This window comes from Chinchilla lanigera, unplaced genomic scaffold (genome assembly GCF_000276665.1).
Source record: "Chinchilla lanigera isolate Chin_1 unplaced genomic scaffold, ChiLan1.0 scaffold00091, whole genome shotgun sequence".
Taxonomy (NCBI): Eukaryota; Metazoa; Chordata; class Mammalia; order Rodentia; family Chinchillidae; genus Chinchilla; species Chinchilla lanigera.
In genome coordinates this window covers 1,426,593-1,436,647 of record NW_004955492.1, presented here as the reverse complement: position 1 = coordinate 1,436,647, position 10,055 = coordinate 1,426,593, and the positions used below count along the sequence as shown (strand labels likewise).

Genomic DNA, 10,055 nt, shown 5'->3' with positions numbered 1-10,055 from the left:
CATTGTCCTCTTTTTCCTAGAAACAATATTGCTTCTAATCCTGAGATAAAGGTCATTTTCTCACTTTAAATTTTCTCAGTCTTGGTTCTCATATAATCTTTCCGAGTTTTAACCCACAATATACTTCTAGGTTTGTGAAAATTTTTGAGAATGCATTCCAATGGTAATTTGTGATTTATTAAGGTTCTAAGGAGGTGGATCACAGGAGTCAGGATTGCTGTATAATGGACTGAAAAGGTCATTAACAGAGCACTGAAAAGAAGAAAGGTTTGGCAATGGAACAGAGAAAGAAAAATAAGCATTGTTGGAAAAGATGAATTTGTTACCATCAAATTTATATTGTTGAAACCATGTTACAGATGGAATTGCTCCAGTACACAACTCAGAGCAACAGGAACATGGCCAAGGTCTGGGTGCACCTAACAGAGCACAAGAGATGGACAGAAAATGGGCCAGAATTCCAGTTGCTCCAGATTACAGCAAATACTTAGCAATGTCAACAAAACAAAACAAAACAAACAAACACAGAGAGACAGGCATATTGGTACCCACTTGTTATCCCCATACTCTGGGAAGCTGAGGCAGGAGGATCCCAAGTTACCCTGGGCAACTTAGTGATTTACCAAGATCCTGTCTGAAAATTTAAAATAAAATTAAAAATGGCTGGGGTTGTGGTTCAGTGCTGAGGTCCTCAGTACCACAAATAAAAAGAAAAAGAAAAGAAAGTGAAGGGAAAAGAAAGGAAAGGAAAGGAAAGGAAAGGAAAGGAAAGGAAAGGAAAGGAAGATAAGAGAAAGCAAAAGAAAAGAAAAAAAAAAGAAAAGAAGAGACTCAAAGTACACCAAAGAGAAAAGGATATATAGATTTATTAACATCTTTCCCACTAGCTGATCATGGGTTCCTCCTTCTCCCACTGCTACATGTTAGATCACTGCACAAGTCTGCTAGCAGTCTCCTTGTTAGAACAGAGACAGCTGTCGTCTCCACTTTCCACACTCCATTGGAGGACTCTTTTATTAGCAGCTCCTTACTAAAGGCATTTATGAGCAACAGGCAGGAGTTGATTGATGAGGAGGTGAAGGAACTCCAACCTCAGAGCCTCCTTCTAATTCGGTGGAGATATGAACCTTCTTCTAATACCTTGTGCCTACTTTACTATTCATAAATACACACTACTTTCTCCCAAAGAAATCTCACCAAATTATATAAACTATAGATTTCCCAAAACCAATGCCCAACCATGCATACCAGATAAATTTACATCTTAGAGTTGGAAAAGATCATACAGATTCACATGTGCCTTCCAACATTGCAAGAAATACTTCCAGCAATATTTTTTTAAATTGTCATCTAAAAGAGAGGAATTGCCAGCTATATTTGGATTTTGCTATATCTTTTGTCCAACTTCCCTGTGATCAAAAGGCAGTAACATGAATTTCCTGTTTAAGGTATTCATTAAAATGAATACAAAGTGCATAGTTCCTTCTCCAATAAAAATATAGGGTCAAAAGTGATTGCTACTATTATTGTTCTACATCTAAGTGTTTCTAAAAAATGAAAATCTCAACACTTCTTGAGCAAGATAGACATATCATAAGGGTTAAGTTTGGTCATCCCTATAATGAGTTGAAGCCTACATCCCTATAACTTCCTCTAGAACTACATAATTTGTTTACACTTTCTTCAAAAACTTTAAAGCCTAACTCAGGCCCTCTAAGTTTTTCTTACAAGAACTCCTTTCTTTCACTATTTATTGATGTCTTAGTCTCCCTAGCATTCTACTTAGTACTGGCATTTAGTAGAATTCAATGAGTACTTTAAGTGAGTAAATGAATGCATATAGGAAAAATAAATGAATCTCAGTTGTTTTATTCTGGGCTAAGGTATTGTCATTTTACATAATAAGTTTAATATTTCTTTTCCCTTAATGAGAAGAAAGTCCCACAATTTTACAAGAACCTGAAGTTTTTGTTAGATGAACTTCAGATGGAGCAGATATCCTCATTTTTGATAGCAGGAATTTCATGTTACTTGAGTTTGTGTTCTCCATTTTATCTGGCAACTAGTGCTTCTTGTCAACCAGATACTGGAGAGATCATTTTTAAAATTTGAAGTATATTATATACACAGAAATGTGTACACATTTTAAATGGGCAGTTTGATGAGTTTTACATATCCACAGGGGTATTGTTTAACAACAGAATGTGTCGTTAGGTGACCTCATCATTGTGCAAACAACATCGAGTATACTTACACGGACTAAAAAGAGTACTACATTACCAAGCAGTATAATCACATGAGGGGGCACCATCATCAGAATATCATTCTGATATTCACTTCGGTAACCACCAGCCACATCAAGGAAAAGTCACCCCACATATCTCAGATCACTTCCTGTATCTGGGATTTTGATTGGGACAGCAGTTTGAGGAGACATAATACCTTAAAATGTTTAGTATATGCGTGGTAGAACATTTTTGTCTCTTTATTCTCAAATTTTTTATGGTACTGGAGATTAAACCCAGAGTCTTCTCCCTAATCTAAAATTTCAGCCCTTTATTTTAATGCAGATATTGCTAAATTACCAAATTGCAAAAACTGGATTCAAACTTGTGATCCTCCTGCTTCAGCCTCTCAGAGTGCTGGAATAGAGGCATGAGTCACTACATTTAGCCTATTTTTCACCACTATGCTTGACAGGTGGTATTTCTTTTACTTCTTTCTGGCTCTTTTTAAATTTTTCTGTTTTATCATTTTGTTTCAGCCATCTGACCCTTATGGACCTCCTTGTGGTTTTCCATGGTGTATTCAGTTTCTTGAATTTGTTGCCTAATATCCTTCACCAGCTATGAAAATTTTCTGGCATTTATTTCTTCAAATATTACATCTGGTCCTCTCCCTCTTACCTCTTTTTTCACATTCTGTATATTTTGTATTGATTTTCATTTGAGGCCATTAGTCTGAACTTCTGCTTCATCAAAATATCTTTCAAACTCATCTGCTTACACCTTGATTTAGCAATACAAAAAAATTTGATTTTTCCTTTTAGTGATGTGATAGAAGCCAAGACCATATGTAAATGCTCAGTAGCTAAGCTTTGCCTCCAGCCTCTGATTCTTTTCTATAGGTTCTAGTATTACTCTGAAATTCCCTAATTTTTTCTTTCTTTTGCCTGCTTCTATGGTAGTTCAAATTAGACATTTCTTTGCCCCTATGTTTTATTGTGGGGAGTTACCAGTTACTCTTTTGTGCTTCTTTGTATATCTGGTAAATTTTGAATGTATGTTGCAGTTGTAGAGATTCTAGCCTGCTTTCTTCCTCCCATGAACTTTGAGCTGTGGTCCGCAGGTGGGTAAATCTAAATGCAGCACCTTGAACCCATAAAGACCCAGCTTCAGTTTTCTGAGGACACATCTATCTGAGATTATTATTACTCTTAGAGCCTCATCTTCACATCTAGTGAGTACCTTTCAGGATATCTCAACCAAATGTGCAAGGCGGTTACCAAAGTCTTTCCACTCTTTTTGTACCCAAACTCCAGTATCTCAGAACTATGTGATCTAGAGTATGTCTATTCAGCTTTCAACCTTTCAGCCGCTGGGTTATATCAAGTGTCCAGAATCATGGCCCTGAACGCATGCAGTCTAGGAGTTCAGTCATGGAGTGAATCACCACAGCGATTTCTGAGGCTTCTGTTTTGTTTGCTGTCTTTTGAAATCTCTGATACCTTTGTAGTGCCAAGCTCTTGAACATCCTCTCCAGGGAGACTGAAGGTCTCTGCTTTCTCTCAGTCTCCCACAGTTTCTGTTTAAGAAAAGAAAAAAGTCCAATAGGGAAAAAGGATCAGTGGAAAAAGGCTTGCCCTGTGTGCCTTCCATTACCCCAGATTGTAGCATTATCTTGGTTGCTCTTTTTGGGTGGGGGATACTGGGAATCGAACTCATGACCTTGTGCTGGCCAGGCAGGTTCTTGTGCTGCTGAGCTTTATCCCCAGCCCTGGGTTGCTCTTTATAAATAAAAATATTATGCACTTCAGGTTTTACAGTTGTTAGTTTACAGTAGAAGAATGTATTATTATTTATCTTGCCTATAACCAGAATTTCATTTAATAATTGAAAAATCCTGTAGTTATCCTATGTTTCATAAACCTAAAGTGCAGGATTTCGTTATTTGTTCCAACTCTAGTTTATCTCCTTTATTTTAGACTAACAGGTGTAGGTCAATATTCGTGAGATTTTATTCTTGATGTCTTAAAATTACTACTGCCCTTGTTTTTGCTTATTCTCAATTCCAGTAAGTATCCCTTTGCATTTTCCTCTGAAATATGATTTGATAAATCTGCTGAACAATAGGACACCAAACCAAAAACAAATCCCTTACCATAATCAAGGATGGATCCACTTACCAAGAAACTTGCGGCAGCTTTGTCAAAACTGTTAGTTTGTAGTTTGTTCAATACAAACATTCATGTCACACTTATCTTGTCCATAAAAATAATGGGGAGATTGACTGAAATCAGGAAATAAAATCTGAAATAAAGAAATATAATATTTGTGAGTTTAATTTTATTTCTATTTGCAAAAAGAATTAAAATTAATCTGGTATATTTTTGCTAATTTCCAGTTGGTTTTTTTCCTAACTATTCACAACTTATTTATTTCATGATCTTTTCTAGAAGATTGCCAAGGATCAGTCCCAAACTTAATCATCAGATAGATATACCTTTTGACTTTTGGGGAAGGTAGGACATATCTTTTTGTCTACTTTTTACTCCCACCTATGTTATTGATGATAGTCCTGTATCTCAGGTCAAAAGTGAGTCTAAATAGTGAGACAGAAATATTATTCGAATTCATATTTTCTTAGCTATAAATTGGGCAATTTACTCATTCTTTTAGGTTCCTTTTTTCTCTTTCATTAAATGGGGATTAAATACAGTTATATCTTAAAAATAAAAGAATGAGTAAGCATACTGAGCAATCTCTCCAACCTGCTTTTCATCATTTGATTAAATGTTTGTAATGTACTTCACTCTGAGCTCTTACAGAATATATACTTCATAAACATTAGCTGTTATTCTTGGAATTAACCAATCAAGAAGTCATTCTTTAGTGTCTTAGGAAAACTGGTTCTGGAACTCCCGCATATACCCAAATCCCCAGATGCTTAAGACCTTTACATAAAATGGTGTGGCATTTACATATATCTTGCACAGCATATACTTTAAAGCATCTCTAGGTTATGTTTATTACCTAGCACAATGTAAATGTCATGCAAATAGTTGTTGTATGTATTGTTTAGGAAATAATGACACAAAAAAAATTGTACATGTTCAGTATAGATGCAACTTTTCAAAAACTATTTGCAATTACCAGGTTGTTGAATCCAAATATACAGAACCTATGGAAAGCTGACTGTACTGTTTCTTTGTTTTCAAAATTAGAGAAATATATGAGGACCACAATTATATTTCCAACTGAGAGTTATCCAAACAAATCAGCTCCTATATTAATATCCTTATTCCAGTCCTTGCATGAAACTTACCTAAGCCTGATTGTTTGAATAAAGTAGCCACATGACTTCTCATTAGCTTTCCTCCTATTATTACTCAATTCTCTTTAAGCAACATTTAGTGACTTCTCTCCTAAAATCATTACACCTGAAGGAGGAAGGAACCTGTACTTAAATTTACCACATGTTCTAACTTTTTTTTCTAAAAAGAGCTTATCTTTTTCCTATTTATCTTCTGGCTCAACATAAAATTAAAAATCATTTGTTACTTTTGATAATGTTAGAAGTTTCATTTCATACTGTACCAACTTTACTCTCCCTCCCTTCCATTCATCCTGCAGCTTTGCAAAGTGACACTACTATGTATGCCTTTTCCCTTGTGCTTTTAAGAAAACTTCTGGACTGCTGTGGGCAACCTTGTTTGTAGCTTTGGTGTCTCCGCATTTTCTCCTTATTTAGTTAGCTAACTGTACTGTATAGAAAGCCCTCCCTTCTCCCTCTCCCTTTCCTCCTGAGTTGTATATGACCTTTAAAAGCCCTGGTAGCAAGATTATTTTCTCTGATTAAGAAAGTGTGTGCATGTGTGCATGTGCATTTGTGTGTGTTCACGAGCACCTCCTCCTGCCTGTGTCTTTTTCACGGATGCTTCATTTATTTATTCTAGGGAGTAAACTTCTAGAGGAGGAAAAGCCAAGTCGTCCTCTACTACTGTACATTGTTCTTCGTAAACAGACTCTCACTAAATGTCAAAAAGTACATGCATCAGATGGTCCTTGGGAGGAAGCTCTTCCAAGGGAGAGGTGTACTCTACAGAGGGGTTCATGCACTAATAAGCTGTGCCTGAGGAGTCGACTTCCTTCCCACCCTTCTTTGCAGTCCCAGGAAACTAAAAGAGAACAGGAAACTAACGACCAGCACAATCTGTCCTTGAGGCACTCTGGGCACAAACTGGGACCGCGTGAGGTCATGCGGGGTGTGAGTAGCTCTGTTCTCAAGCTTCTTGTCCCCTCTTCATCGAGCCCACCCAGAAAGACGGTGGGATCTCCCAAGCGGGTTTCCTCGCCTCTGCCAGGCTGGGAACCCAACCCAGTTCGGCACGCGGGGTAACTGGGCATGCTCAGAAGCCAAGCAGGTTTGGGTCTCCACTAGGCAGCTTGAACATTACACCAGCACTCACAGGCAGCGCGAAGAGGAAGAGGAGGAGGTGGAGGAGGAGCAGAAGCAGGAGCCGGAGCAAGAGCAGGAGGAAGAAGGAGAGGAGGGGGGAAAGAGGAGGAGGAGGAGGAGGAGGAAGAGGAGGAGGAGCAGGAGGAGGAAAGAGAGGAGGAACGGGCCAGCTGTAGCCACGACCGCCACCACCAGGCAGAGGAAGGGCTCCTGGGAAGGAAAAGACCCTCCTCCCCTTTGGAGCCCCTTCTGTATGCTTCTGCAGGGGGAAAAAAAGGAATACAAGATCAAGGAGACGAAAAGAAGGGTGGAAAAGTGAGAGGGCAGACAGAAAGAGAAAGAGGGGGAAAAAGGCTTGGACAGAAAGAGTCAGGACGTGCGTGGTGCCAAGGCGCTGCTCCCCTTGGGCAGGTGGCGTGGCCGCTGCCCGGAGGCGGCATGTGACGAGCAGCCTCAGCTGCCCGCGGGCACAGCGCTTTCAGTCCCGGGGCGCATGCTGCGGGGCGAGACTGTGCCATCCCAGATTCCAGAGCTCCGGATCGGTTTGCGGAAGCGACTGCAGCGCTTTGGGGGAGACAGGCGATGACTGGGCGGGCGACTCCGCGCAGAGACGCGCGACCCTAAGGACATTCGCTCCCTGATCTCCGAGCGGCGGGGACCACGGCACGCTGGCTTGGACACCCCGGGCGCTTCGGCAGGAGCGGAGGAGCTGCGTGGGACGTTACCTGGAGCGCAGCTGCCCAGGTAAGGATTGCGCCCGCTGCCACCAGGCGCTGGGCAAGGCGGGGGACAGGAGCAGCTGGCCTGCTTTCTTTCCTTATCTCCTTGCGAAAGGAGAAAAAAGTTTTCAGTGCGGATAGGAAATGTTTTTGCCGGTGGAGTTTAAATGAAAGACTGGGGAGGGTTGCGAAAGGTTGTTCTATGGATTTGGAGTGGAGGAGGTTTGAACCTGGGATCGCGATCTGGTGCGGAACTGGAGCGGCAGGACTGAGGGTGGGGAACGCCGAAGTGGCATCCAAGTGCACGAAAAGGAACGGAGTAGAGCGAGCGGTGGCCAGAGGAAAGCCGGGTTCGACCTACCCAGCGCTCTTTCGCTTCGATTTTGTCTCCTTCCAACGCCAGATCCTAAGGCAAGAACCGCCGGACCAGCTCCGCTCGCTGTGTTTGTGCGCGCGTGAGTGGTGTTCTCAAAGAGGGCGGGTGGCAGCATTTGATTTCCTACCGTTTCTAAGAAAGCATCTGCCAACGTGGCAGCTATCATCTCAAAGAGTGAAGAGGCGAATTTTGCACTTAAAGTAACACGGGCAAAGGTACGTAGCCTGGGCGCGCGTCTCTACCGACCCAGCCAGAGTCTACACTCGCAGGGGCAGCCGCTGAAGTGCACCGAATCTCCAATGTGCAACCGTCCCCAGGCACAACCTCCTTGTGGTAGGGTTAATTTCTGTGTGTTTTTAAAAGGCGAGAGCGGGTTATACTGGAGCAATATAATCCACTTGTCTACTTGGCGATGAGATTATGGAATTGAGGTCTTGTTCTGCGTGCTTGTACGTGTGTGCGGCTCGGTTTGCAGGCGGTTGGAAGTGGAAGAGGTAATGAATTTGCGAATGGAATCCATATGGACGGATTTCAAGAATGTAAATCTTCATTTGTGTACAAGTGTATTTGAACCTGTTCCAAGTCTGTGAGGATCCATTCCCCTGCCCCGCCGCCCGGCTGATCTTGTTTGCTGTGTGAAAGGATGGCTTTCCTTGGGGGGCGGGGGTGCATTCATCAGAGAAATGCTGTTGGTAAGGACACCGGGTGCTTCACCGAGTGCTATGCACAGACCTTTTCATTCTCTTTTGGCCTCTGGGTTCCTACAGGATGGATAACGTAACCCCTTGTTTGGGCCCTCCTATTTGAAAACATTTTTTTTCCTAAAGCGTGTTTAGTAATTATGTAGTAAAATAATTTTATATTGTGAAATTATATTGCATGACCCATTCACCACTCTCCCTCTGCTTAAAATATAGCCTGTGTGTTTATTTAAGAGAGAAATCCAACATAAGAATATACATTTTTGAAAGGGAAAAGCAGAATTTAGAACAAATGCATACATATAGGCAGGATTACAGTGATAGCATAAAAAAGAAAAAGAAAAATATTAAACTACTGAGGTCTTTCTGTTTCAGATGCTATAGGACAGACCAGGTGTTGGGTGCACCCTCTTGTTACAGGAGCTGGTATTGCCAAGTATGCATGTTTACGGAACGTTCTTGCCTCTTCATTCAGTGTGTGTTCAACATGCCACAGACATGTGATTCCCACCACACACTTCTACCACTGAATAATCGGTCTTTAGAGTTTGTTTACATGCTTTGTCTCAATTAGCTTACTATATAATTAGCTATTGATGAGCTGGAAGGCATGTTATTCTTGAAGTGGTTTCCATATGGAAATATAACTTTAGCTTAAATTACTAATTTAAGAATAACTGCATTACTTATCCGATTGAGAATATTTCTGTAGGCTGGGAAGTGTAATGAGACTGAATTTAATGTGAAAGTGACAGTGGTGAAATACTGTTTTTTTAAAAACAATGAATAATTACTTCAATGGATTTCATAGTTGAAAAAGAAACTAAGATAAAAAGTAGACTTAGACAATCTTTCTAAATCTTTGACATAAATCTTTGAAAATTATTGTCAGGGAAAAGTGTAATTTTGGAAAAAGGGCAAGAGTTAGAGAAATCTTGGAGTGAAGCTGATCAAGACTTAGAGAAGGAACAGGTGTAATTATAGATGTAATTTTGCATGAAATCCACAGTAAAATGTACTTAGGAAACTCTTAAAGAATAGAGAACTAGGGGCTGGGGATTTAGCTCAACGGCACAGCACCTGCCTAGCAAGCGCAAGGTTGTGAGTTCAATTCCTGGTACTGGAAAAAACACACACAAAAAAAAAAAAAAAAAAAAAGAATAGAGAAATCTAGGAATATTCATTATGCTATTTTTCTTTGGGGGGTGAACAGTAAAATAGCACTTCAGAAATATTTATCTCTGAAGATTATAAAGCAAGAATAAAAAGCCTGTGGAGTGTATTTTCTTATTCAACCTTTATAAAGACTAGAGGTTTGTTTTCTTATTAAAAAGAAAACTTTTTGTTAGTCTAAGTTAGAGAATGCAAAAATGTGAACTTCTTTTAATCATATTTTAGCTTCTAATTACAGGCAACCTGTTGAAAGTGAACCCAGAGAAAATATGAATTTGGAAATGCTAGAATTTCTGGAACCATACTAATAAACTAAGTAGACAGAAAGTTAAAGGATATAATTAAAAGTAAAGTTGCAGCACGGATTTGTAAATTATAGAGTAATAGTTCTTTTCAGATTTTTACCTA

General features: G+C 40.1%; 1 protein-coding gene across 5 annotated transcripts in view; it reads left to right on the top strand.

Moving 5' to 3' along the window:
• Window positions 1-6,815: 6,815 nt before the first annotated feature.
• The window catches only part of Chrm3 (cholinergic receptor, muscarinic 3), a 471,486-nt gene continuing 468,246 nt past the window's right edge, over window positions 6,816-10,055 (top strand). For 4 of the 5 annotated variants that reach the window (XR_001231254.1, XM_013504732.1, XM_013504730.1 and 1 more), the window contains exon 1: window positions 6,816-7,422. The gene's annotated coding sequence lies outside the window, so the exon portion shown is untranslated. The other variant, XM_013504731.1, reaches the window with a different exon arrangement.